The sequence below is a fragment of the Micromys minutus genome (genome assembly GCF_963924665.1).
Source record: "Micromys minutus genome assembly, chromosome: 2".
Classification (NCBI taxonomy): Eukaryota; Metazoa; Chordata; class Mammalia; order Rodentia; family Muridae; genus Micromys; species Micromys minutus.
This window is the reverse complement of record NC_137971.1, coordinates 16,937,772-16,950,034: the sequence shown is the minus strand read 5'-3', so window position 1 is coordinate 16,950,034 and position 12,263 is coordinate 16,937,772.

Below are 12,263 nucleotides of genomic sequence, written 5' to 3'. Positions count from 1 at the left end.
GATTTAATCACAAATTCAGGTTGTTTATAAGACCAAACATCGAGTTGCTCACCATCCAGGTCAAGTTGTCATCTTTAAGATGCTTCAGTTTGCGGATGTTGTACAAAGGACGGTACTCCTGGGCGAGCAGACATACCAGGAATTACATCTTACTTCACAATGTAATCAGAAGAAAGCAAACTGAATCTTAACTTCCTCATTTCTAAATTGGGAATAAAAACTATAGCTTTTGGCTAAATGAGATACATTAAAGCACCAAGCACATTGTTTATTCTTTTCTCCCATGTTAGCATAGGGTTTTGAAGCCTGCGCTTACTTTGTATATTCTACTATGTGAGTATAAAAAAATAAAGTATGGCAATCCATTCCTTAGTTTTTTTCCAGTTTAGTCCTGTTTTAAAGTACATTTTGCCTTGGTCATTGTGTTTTGTCACAGCAACAGAAAGTAATTAATACAGTAGGGTTCTAAGACAATTCACTGGGAAATTTTGTTTAAGATAGTCTTAACAAATTGTCTTAGCCAGGGTTTCTATTCCTGCACAAACATCATGACCAAGAAGCAAGTTGGGGAGGAAAGGGTTTATTCAGCTTACACTTCCACATTGCTATTCATCACAAAGGAAGGCAAGACTGGAACTCAAGCAGGTCAGGAAGCAGGAGCTGATGCAGAGGCCATGGAGGGATGTCACTTACTGGCTTGCTTCCCCTGGCTTCCTCAGCCTGCTTTCTTATAGAACCCAGGTCTACCAGCCCAGGGATGTCACCACTCCCAATGGGCTGGGCCCTCCCCCTTGATCACTAGTTGAGAAAATGCCTAACAGCTGGATCTCATGGAGGCATTTCTCCAACTGAGGCTCCTTTCTCTGTGATAACTCCAGCTTGTGTCAGGTTGACACAGAACCAGCCAGTACACAAATGATGCTGGAAAAACTGGATATCCACATGTAACAGATTGGTGCTAGATCTTGTACAAAAAAGGAATCCTAAATCTAAAGATAAGACCAGCTGTACAAACAGAGAAAGAAATAAGTCTCTAACCATAGATTAGGCAAAGAGCCCAGGAAAATGTAAAAAGAGGAATAAACTGGACTTTATCAAAATAAAAAATGTAAGCTTCAGTGGATAATATCAATAAACCAGAAGGGCAACTGTATACAATGGGAGAAAATCTTTACAATTGTGTCTGATAGTGTATAACAGCTAGAATCTAAAGAACACTGAAAACTCAATTATGAAAAACAACCTAATTTTAAAATAGGCAATGATTTAAATAGAAGTTTCTAAATGAAAGTTACAGATGGTTACCATCTTTAGTCACTAGGTAACACTACAAATGAAAACCACAATAACTTCCCCCTTTTATCCACACAAGGATGAATGCACTCCGAGTGCTGAAAAGATGTGGGGTAACTAGAACCTTCATGCACTGATAACTGATGATGGAAAATGGTGCACCCATCCTTGTAGAACAGTCTGGGAAATCTTCAGAGTGTTGAACACAGAGGTGCAGTATGACTCAGCAATTATATACCCAAGGAACTGTATGTATGAGTGCCTACACAAAATCCTGATATATATATATATATATATATATAGATGTTCTTGGTAATATTATTCATCCTTTAGAGAATCATCCTTTTGCAGCTCCGAAGAGTTAAGAATGGGCTGGACAGATGGGTCAGTGGTTAAGAGCACTGACAGCTCTTCCAGAGGTCCTGAGTTCAATTCCCAGCAACCACATGGTAGCTCACAACCATCTGTAATGGGATCTGGTGTGTCTGAAGACAGCTACAGTGTACTCATATAAATAAAATAAGTTAAGGGTGATCTGTGTTAAAATCTCTGGGTAAAATGTTGATTGGAAGCTAAAATTTCTACATGGTACTAAAGTGTTGTTTTATAGATTATTGACTAGTTATTAAAATGGGAACTTGACTTTATATTTCATCATCTGGTTATAAACCATCATAGCCCACCAATCAAACGTAAGTTGCAAATAGTGGAAGACCAAGGAGGAACTACTTTTTTGCAAAGATTGACACATACCCAGACTGAGCCAAGGAAGACCCCAGGGACAGGATTGAAGAGTTAGACACCTGGATCACAATGATCACAATGTATGTTGTGGATGGCCATAAGCCAAACAAAACTGAATCCGAATCTTATTATGTATGTTTACACAGTAAGGAAGTAAAAACGAGTCACAGCATTAGCTTATAGGATGAGAGCGGTCTCATTTTAAGAGGCTTTTCAGTTTTAGCCCTTCAAAACACCACATCCTGGAAACTAAAATGCTGATGCTTAGTAAGAAGACCTTTGAGCATTTTCCCCTGTCCTTGTCTCAGCCTCAATCCTGGGATTTGTGGGGGAAGCCTTAGCAAACAAGGAAAATTGATAATAGGACAGCCGCTTTTTCCCCAGTGTTAGCTGCTTCTGCAAACAAGAAAGAAGCTCTAAGTTAGATACGAAGTTTACTTTTTTCTTTGGGGGTTTTATTTTGTTTTAGGAGATGATAGAGATAGTTCCCAAACTGAGTGTGATGATGGTTCTTGTCTAACTCTGAAAAATAATGTTCTTACAAAGTGGTTAAATTCTGTTTTGGTAAAGTTGATTTTTAAAACATATGTGAGGAAGAGGTTTTTGTTTTTTTTTTTTTTTTTAATTGGATTGGTCTAGAGCATTTCATATCTAAGATACCCAAAAGTGATAGGATCTGCCTGAAAAGTCATAAAGGAATAGATAATGTGCGTGAAAACACCAGTAAACGTAACATACTGACTCTCATCCCCCAGTTTGTATCTCTCATATAGCATGGTTTTGCTAAATCACATAAAAATATCTATCCCATCCTTTCCCTTGGAATCATTAAGTTTTATCTCTGCTTAGTATCACAAATAGTTGAACCTAGAAACTCTCTCCTGCCAGGTACACACATGCTCCATCACTGAGCGTTTTACACAATGCTCATCTGCCCACTGTGTGTGCTTTATGATTTTTCACATTTTTATATATAACATTCCTTTCTTTGACAACTTCTACACATATATAACACATCTGATTTCTTCCCTTTCCTGATCTCCTTCCCACTCTTGTTAACCCCCACACATTTATAGATCTTACATTCTTGTCTTAGTTTTGTCTTGTGACTCACTCGAGTCTAACCAGGGATATCTGTGTGACCATAGGTTCCAAACAATCCGTTGGGGCTTGGCAGGCTCACTTTGTGGGGACGTAACTGAAGAAGATGTCAGCCTTTATTATCCACACTGTTCATCAGGAAGGGCGCTCCTGTAAATACTTCCTCTAGCCATGAGTGAGCAGGGACGGGTTCAGCTTTGTCAAAACCAACGGAAGCAGCTTCAGTTGCTGTGAGATGATTTTTAATGGCCGTGTGAGGCCCAGGAGATAGCATTTACAGGCTTCTCCCCATCTTCCCAATCTTATATTTTCTCCTTTCTCTGCTGCGATGTTCCGTTCTGTGAAGCTGAGAAAAGGTGATACAATTTCCCTATTTAGTTCTCAAGCATCACTTGATACTTAATGCCTTGAGCAGCCGCAAGTGTGCCTCAGTGCAGTTCATTGCAAACAAAAGCTTCTCTGATCAAAGTTAGGCCAAATATTGATCTAAGTATATAAAGGAAATAGAAGTCAGTTTGGTGGCATTTCATGTTAGCTAAACAACTGTAGTTGAGTTTCCTCCTAAAAGCCTGAAAGTCTGTCAGCTGTGTCTTTTTGACTGGATTTACAAATATCAGGTATGCATCCCCTCCTGTGGAGTGGGCCTCAAATCAAAGCAGAAAAGTTAGTTACTGGTCTGACAGCTGTGCCAGTTGTGTGCCTGGCAAATTGATATTATAATTCATCAGATTCACAGATTAATCGGATCATTGATGCTTTTCCCCCCCACAGCAACCTACACAACACCTTTCAAGAATATTTAAGATGAGAAACTAAGTTGCTAAATGGACCTTGGAACTAACAGTCCTCCTACCTAAGCCACCCGAGTAGCAGTGACAACAGGCCTACACCACTGTCTTAGTCAGGTTTCTGTTCCTGCACAGACATCATGGCCAAGAAGCAAGCTGGGGAGGAAAGGGTTTATTCAGCTTACACTTCCACACTGCTGTTCATCACCAGAGGAAGTCAGGACTGGAACTTGCACAGGGCAGGAACTTGGAGGCAGGAGTGGATGCAGAAGTCACGGAAGAATGCTGCTTACTGACTCGCTTCCCCTGGCTTGCTCAGCTTGCTTTCTTATAGAACCTAAGACCACCAGCCCAGGGATGGCACCACCCACAATGGGCTCTCCCTCCCTTGATCGCTAATTGAGAAAATACCACACAGCTGGATCTCATGGAGATATTTCCTCAAGGGAGGCTCCTTTCTCTGAGGTAACTCCAGCTTGTGTCAAGCTGACACATAAAACTAGCCAGTATAGTCACCAAGTCTGGCAGGAACAATTTTTAAGTAACAATAACTGGTAAATGCATAACTTACACAGCTTGCATTTGTATGAAATTTGCAGTGTTTCTGTCTCTGAAGCTTCCCTTATATAATGATTCCCCACCCCCACCATGGTAACATTGTCAGCTATATAACTTCATTTCCCTTGCCTATAGGAGGGGCCACATGACCCAAGCCAGCCAGTCAGAATCCCTCATTTGTTTGTCTACATTCATTGGCCCAGAGATAGGAACAGAGCACCAATACAATGCTACCAAAGATGCTTTTCTGGAACTATCAAACAGGATCCTCCCTCCCCAGTGCCTTGTCCCATAAAATTACTGACTACCAGAACACAAGTTTATGGTTACCTTTACTAATGAAGTTACTAAGGTTCCCTCCTTTCACTGACTGATGAGAACTGCAGAGTGAACTTTGCAACATTTATGTAGATGGGAGCAGAGTAAGCTTTGCACAATTGGCTTGACCCTTGTTGAATCTTTTCTTTTTCACTTGTATTTTTGTTATATAGTTTATGTATTTTTAAAAAACATTTTAAGTTCTCCTCTGATATGAAAATAGTTTGTTCCTATATTATCCGGAGTCAGTTCTAGAACAAAACCCTTAATCCTTCCCACATCAGTGCCTTAGAGAAGGCTGTCAGCACAGGTTCAGGGACGAGCCTCATTAAAGACCTCAGTCCTCACTCCCCAGTGAGGACTTTACTGAGGAACCTGTATTATTTGAGATGCCAGAAAGTTTGCTTCTACTTTTGGAAGTCTTCCTGAAAATGGTCCTTTCTCACTTAATGTATGTTATTTCTAGAGATGAGTCCTGCCTGAAGCTATTGAAGTAACCTTACACCTATTTAAAAATAAAACTGGGCTAGTATCCAATATATACAAAGAACTCAAGAAGTTAAGCCTCTAGAGAATCAAATAATTCTATTAAAAATAGGGTACAGAGCTAAACAAAGAATTCTCAACTGGGGAATACTGAATGGCTGAGAAGCACCTAAAGAAATGTTCAACATCTTTAGTCATCAGGGAAATGCAAATCAAAACAACCCTAAGATTTTACCTCATACCAGTCAGAATGGCTAAGATTAAAAACTCTGGTGATGGCAGATGCTGGCAAGGATGTGGAGATAAAGGAACACTTCTCCACTGTTGGTGGGATTGTAAGCTGGTACAACCACTCTGAAAATCAGTCTGGTGGTTCCTCAGAAAATTGGACATAGGACCCAACTATACCACTCCTGGACATATACCCAAAAGTAGCTCCAACATCTAACAAGGACACATGTTCTACTATGTTCATAGCAGCCTTATTTATAATAGCCAGAAGCTGGAAAGAACCCAGATGTCCTTCAACAGAGGAATGGATACAGAAATTGTGGTACATTTACACAATGGAGTACTACTCAGCTATTAAAACCAATGACTTCATGAAATTCCTAGGCAAATGGATGGAACTGAAGCTATCATCCTGAGTGAAGTAACCCAGTCACAAAGAGCACTCATGGTATGTATTCACTGATAAGCAGATACTAGCCCCAAAAGCTCGGAATACCCAAGAAACAATCCATATAACTAAAAGAGAAGGCAGACCAGAAGGTGGATGCCCCAGTACTTCTTAGAAGGGGGAACAAAACACTCATGTAAGGAAATAAAGGGACAAATAGGGGAACAGGGATTGGCAAAAAGATCATCCAGAGACTGCCTCACCTGGGGATCCACCCCATATGCAGCTACTAAACCCAAGCACTATTGCTGATGCCAAATAGTATTTACTGGCAGGAACCTGGTATGGATGCCTCCCCAGACACTCTGCCAAAGTCATACTAATACAGAGGAGGGTGCTTGCAGCTAACCATCAGACTGAACATGGGGACCCCAATGAAAGAGCTAGAGAAAGGACTGAAGGAGCTGACAGGGTTTGCAACCTCATAGGTAGAACAAAAATTATCAACTAACCAAACCTACCACAGCTCCCAGAGACTAAAACACCAACCAACGAGTTCACATGGAGAGACCCATGGCTCCAGGTGCATATGCAGCAGAGGATAGCATTCTCTGGCATCAATGGGAGGAGAGGCCTTTGGTCCAGCAAAGGCTTGTTTTCCCAGTGTAGGGGAATGCCAAGGGGCTGAGGTGGGCGAGGGTGGTTGGGAGAGGAAGCACCTTCATGGCAATGGAGGGGTGAGGGGAGGGGGAATTAAGGAAAGGGAATAACATCTGAAATGTAAATACAGAGAATATCTAATAAAAAAAAAAGAAGAAACAGAAAAAAAAAATCTGACATGCCCGAAACAAAAAAAAAAAAAAAAAAAAAAAAAAAAAAAAAAAAAAATCAGAGAGAGGAATGAAACAGAGCCACTGGAATTTACTGTGTAAACTGTAAGTTTTCGGAGTTTTAGTTACTTAAACCAACAAATATTTTTATTCAAGCCACTTTGATTTAGGGTCCTAAACTAATGCAAAATTCAGTCAGCTTCTAGTCTAAGGGTTAAGAAAACTAAAGCTATGCAACGTGTCAATAATTTGCAAGAGATAACCTATCTTTGTAAAATGCAATCATACTAATAAGATAAGTCTCTCGGTTCTACCGAGTTCAAAGGCCTCAGAAGTTTGTTTGGAACTTGCTGAATCTGCTCTAAGTTGAAGTCGGCTTCTGGGAGAATGCACTTTATCCCTGCAATTCCTCCGAGCCTATTGTTTCTGTAAAGATGGGACACTACCTCATAGCTCATCATGTTTGCTCATTTTGTAACTGATTTCTCAAGGGTCTAATCACAAGATAGGAGGTGATGGCCCTTCTTGTCTTTAGAGGCCACAGAGAACCTCTAAAGTAATGCTGATACAACACAGTTGTCCCTCATGTCAAAGTCATGACTTTGAGTATAGCAGCTTTTTTGTTCAGCCCAAATTTGTACACCTACCCTGTGCTCCTGGCACTTCAGATGCAACCTCTGTTGTAAAAGATTTTAAAATTAAAGTACAGATTTTAAGGGGTTACAGGATATTTGGTTATGGTCCATAGAAAACCTAGTTGTTAGCAAAACATAAAAGCCTAGAAAAGCTACTGCATTTGTTACATACAGGTGTGTCCTGTAGAAATGTAGTTTGGTTGTAGCTATAAATGCCTCCTTAGGTTAGAGAACAGAAAGTTTTAAGTTGCCTGTTTTAAGGCAAGTGCTTGGGAGAGGCCTTGTGGTCTTTGTTTTATCATCTGTATGGCCTTGAGCTGCCCCACTGTAAAGGTTGGTTAGGCCCCCACTGTCTTGGCTTGGAGCCCCCCACCATGACCATGATAAGGCTCAGCCTGACAAGGGTGTAGGGGAGGACATCTTTATAGCAATTGGACCTTTGAGAGAAGGCTTTTGGGGGCTGTTGGGCTGATTCTGGCTTTGGGGGTCTTTCTCTTTTGGCTTGGAAGAACTTTGTGGAAGAAGTTTCAGGTAAGAACTCTCTCTAGGTTTGGAGGAACCACAGAGAAGCAGCTGGCAGGACACAGACAGTATTCCAGGAACGAGGGTGAAGGAGCCCTCTGGGGTTTGGAGAAGCACAAGAGGAAGGTAGGCTAGCTCAGTAGTTTGACACAGAGATTTCTAAAGGTTTTATAACAATTTAGGTATAGAACCAGGCTTGTAAATAGGTATTTGTAAACGGTTAAGAAAATAAAATTCCCCGAGAGCTAGCAGGTTTTTACATCAGGTCCTGCCTCATGTCTTTATGGGTACAAGTATTTGTTTGGCTTCAGGCCTCAGGTGCATATTTTACATACCAAAGCAGACCTGGCCTCCAGGTTCTTCCAGTATCTCAGTCCCTACCTAGCATACCCCGCCCTCCAAGCCCGAATTTTCCAGCCCAGGGCTCTTTCCCCCACAGGCTCTTCCATATATAATCTATACATTGTTATATGTTGTCATTTCATAATACTGTCTATAATAAATCTAAGTCGTCAGCTATAAAATACTTGGTATTTTGAGATGAAGCAAGTTCACAGTCATATGTCAAGGTAGTAAGTAGTTCTTGCTATGATTTACCTTTGTCCAACAAGCTGGTTTTGCTCACCAGGTCACACTGATGTTATCTTGGGGAACTAATATTCTGTACTGTTCAAATCTTACAGGTAAGACTGTGTCATTTCCCTCAGTTGTCCTGAAAGCAATGGCTAGTGAGTTCTTGCTGGTCAGTGGCTCAAGCCTGGACTCCCACACACGTGGGAAACAGGCAGGGGCCTGGCTTGAACCAGGAGCTTGAGGCCAGTCTAGGTAATATAGCGGGACCTTGTCTCAAGAAAAATTACACAATTTTTGCTAGTAATGTATTAATGCTAGTAAAGTTAAGTGTTTCTCCAAGACATCACAGCCTAAAGTAAACTCTCTGAATGTTATTTTTGTGAGATAAAATTTCTGTCTGGCTATTTCATATCAGTATTTGTTTTAGAAAGTCCCCTTTGAAAAATGATAAATCCTGTTTTCTTGATTTCTATATCACTTATTGTTTTTTTCCCAGAACTCAGGAGTATCTCCCTTCTCCCGCATTCTCTTCATGCTATTCCGTTTACCCCTGTGTTATGATTTGCTAAGATGATGTTTTATGGGATGGTGTGAAGTAAAGATCTAAAAAAAAAAAAAAAATTATTGCCTCTTCTGTGTTGCTATCTTGCTGTCCAAAGAACATGCCATTCTGTCTGGTTTGTCGAAGGTTCAAAGCTGTAATCTCAGGACTCTCCAGAGGCTGAAGTTTGAAGTCCCAGCTCACCTGAGTTACACAGTAAGACCTGATATCAAATAAACAACAGCCTTTTCCCCAGAACCCTGCAACCCCTAAACAAAGGGTGTCCTAGGTGTCTACCAGGAATCTGACCCAGTGCCACAGACAGCTTTTGTAACTTTATCTCAGTTTTGTGTCTTTGACATGCATAAACATGAGAGGGCAGCTTTGGGGAGTGGCTTCTCTTCCTTCGCTGTGCCATGGGCTCCAGAGAACAGACACAGCTTGGCAAGCACCTCCACCTACTTGCTGGACCAACTTGTACCATTTTTGAAAGTATGAACTTAGAAACCCACATAATCTTCCTTTTAATAAGCATCTTTTATTTGGTAGGCTTTAAAGTCTAATTTGTAGTTTAGTAAACTCGTTTATTATTTAAATATGGTCTTTGCAATTTATCCTTTAGAAAGAATTTCACTATATTCTAGGTTTTAGCAATTGAAAGGAAAATAATTTCACAGTAAGAATATTAAAATGGTGTTAATTTAAATTCGATCTATGGATTTGTTTGTTTGTTTAAGTGCAGGACTTAAAACCTGGGGTCTTGTACATAGGTAAGTCCTCCACTGTTGAACGGCACACTAGCCCTTGGTTCCTGGCTATTCAAAACCAAAAAAAAAAAAAAAAAAAAAAAAACAACAAAATGTTGTCATTTTAGCAGTATGGGAATATACATATTACCTTTGGGAGGAGAAATTGCTTTGCTATTTCATAGTCTAATTTTTAAATTTTTGTCTATGTACATGAATGACTATGCTAAATTTTAAAATATGAAGGCAAAAATCATCTTTTTACAGTTGCCACTTTACTCTGGGTGTCTAACTATTATACACGAAAAGGAAACCCTCCTTAAGTTAATAGCTCTAATCATTAACCAAAAGAGCACAACTCTGGGTTATCTTAGTCACTGAACTTCTTTAAACATTTAAAAAGTTCTTTACTAGTTTATCCAATTAATCACTTATTAAACAGACTTTGCTTGCTAAGTAGCAGTAATACAGCACATTTTTCTCCTGAGTCATTATGATTAAACATCTCCTGTCACTTAACTGCATCTGTGTAATTAAGTATAGTGATGCATCACTGAACAAGGATGAAAGATGTGTCATGAGGAAATTTCATTCTGCAAAGTCACACAAATTAGTGAAGCAGTATCAGTGTACAATAGAACCTTTTGAGGGTATTACAGTGTGTATCCGACATTGTGTTCATTGAAATATCATGCTGTAAAGGCTTGAGTGTGTGTGTGCATGTGTGTGTGTATGTGTGTGTGGTGTGTGCATGTGGTGTGTGTGGTGTGTGTGTGGTGTGTGTGTGGTGTGTGTGTAGTATATGTGTGGTGTGTGTGTGTGGTGTGTGTGTGGTGTGTGTGTGTGGTGTGTGTATGTGTGTGTGGTGTGTGTGCATGTGGTGTGTGTGTGTGGTGTGTATGTGTGTGTGGTGTGTGTATGTGTGTGTGGTGTGTGTGTGGGGGGGGTGTGTGTGGTGTATGTGTAGTGTATGTGTGGTGTGTGTGTGTATGTGTGGTGTGTGGTGTGTGTGTAGTGTATGTGTGGTGTGTGTGGTTTGTGTATGTATGTGTGGTGTGTGGTGTGTGTATGTGTGTGGTATGTGTGTGTGTGTGTGTGTGTGTGTGTATGCTCACACTGAGCCACTGAAAGATGTTTTTGGACACAGGTGAGGGAAGATTTGGAGGCTGGGGTCATGGCTGGGAGGTAAAGAGCCCTTGCCTAACCTAAATCCTAGTCCTAACCTAAACCTAAGTCCTAGGCTGCATCTCTACAACTGAAGAAGAAATTAGGAGAGCTTCTCTTACGTAAGACCAATGTTCTAACTCCTTTATTATGTCCGACAGTCCTTTACACTGCAGCCTTTAAATCTCAGCAGTAGCTCATACAAGGAGGGAGTTCATTAAGTAACTAAAGAGCCTAACCTGATAGCACAGGAACATTCCTAAAATTTTGCATATGTTGGACTAAGACTACATCTTCAAGGTCCTTGGAGAGTTGGTGATATAAAATAAATAAATAAAAGCTTTAAAAATCCTGTAGTTTGTCTTTAGGTAAAGGGACTCATCTCAGTATTTGCCCTTTGTGTGAATTTTATATTCACCGAATTACAGAACCTTGCAGATTTTCTAGTTGAAACTTCTTCCCAAAGTAGATAGATATCCTTGTGTCTCCTGCCTCGTTTGGAGTAGAAAGAGACTTGTTGGTTGTTTTGTCATATAGTTATGAAACATTGTTACTTTTTAAAATCTTATAATTATACTTATGTACAGAAAACTTAGTGTACATTTAACCCAGTTTAGTGGCGAGTTCTTTAGCCTTTGCCTTTTCCAGCTTGGCAATGTGAGCCGCAGACTTAGGACCCAGAACGTTACCTCCCCAGTTGCAGCGGATCTCGTCATATCTGTCATTATAATTGGTCCTAATAGCTTCTACCAGCTTAACCAGAGCACCCTTGTCTTCTGAGTTAACCTGTGTGAAGGCAACAGTGGTGCATGTCTTCCTGTGGACCAGGCACCCCAGCCTGGCCTTTCCCTTGATGATGCAGTAGGGCACCCCCATCTTTCAACACAGGGCAGGCAGGAAAACCACCAGCTCAACGGGGTCTATATCATGGGCCATCACTACCAACCGAGCCTTCTTGTTCTCCACCAAGGTGGTGACTGTATTGAGTCCTGCTCGGAGGACAGGTGGTCTCTTAGTTGGGATGTCCCCTTTGCCAACAGCTTTCTTCTCAGCACGAGCCAGTAGCCTTTGCTTCTTCTCTTGCTGGAGAGATGGCTCAGAGGTTATTGGCACTGGCTGCTCTTCCAGAGGATACAGGTTCAAGTATTCCGGAGATACCAGTGCCTTCTTCTCAATAAGTGTGCATACAGTGCACAGATATACATGCAGGAAAAACACTAATACAGATGCAGTGTAATAACAAAAACAACACACAAATAGAAACCATCTCATTTTAAACAATATGGAAATTGTTTGAATCTATAAACAATTATTCTTTATGAAAAAGAAGTAACACATATGTTCT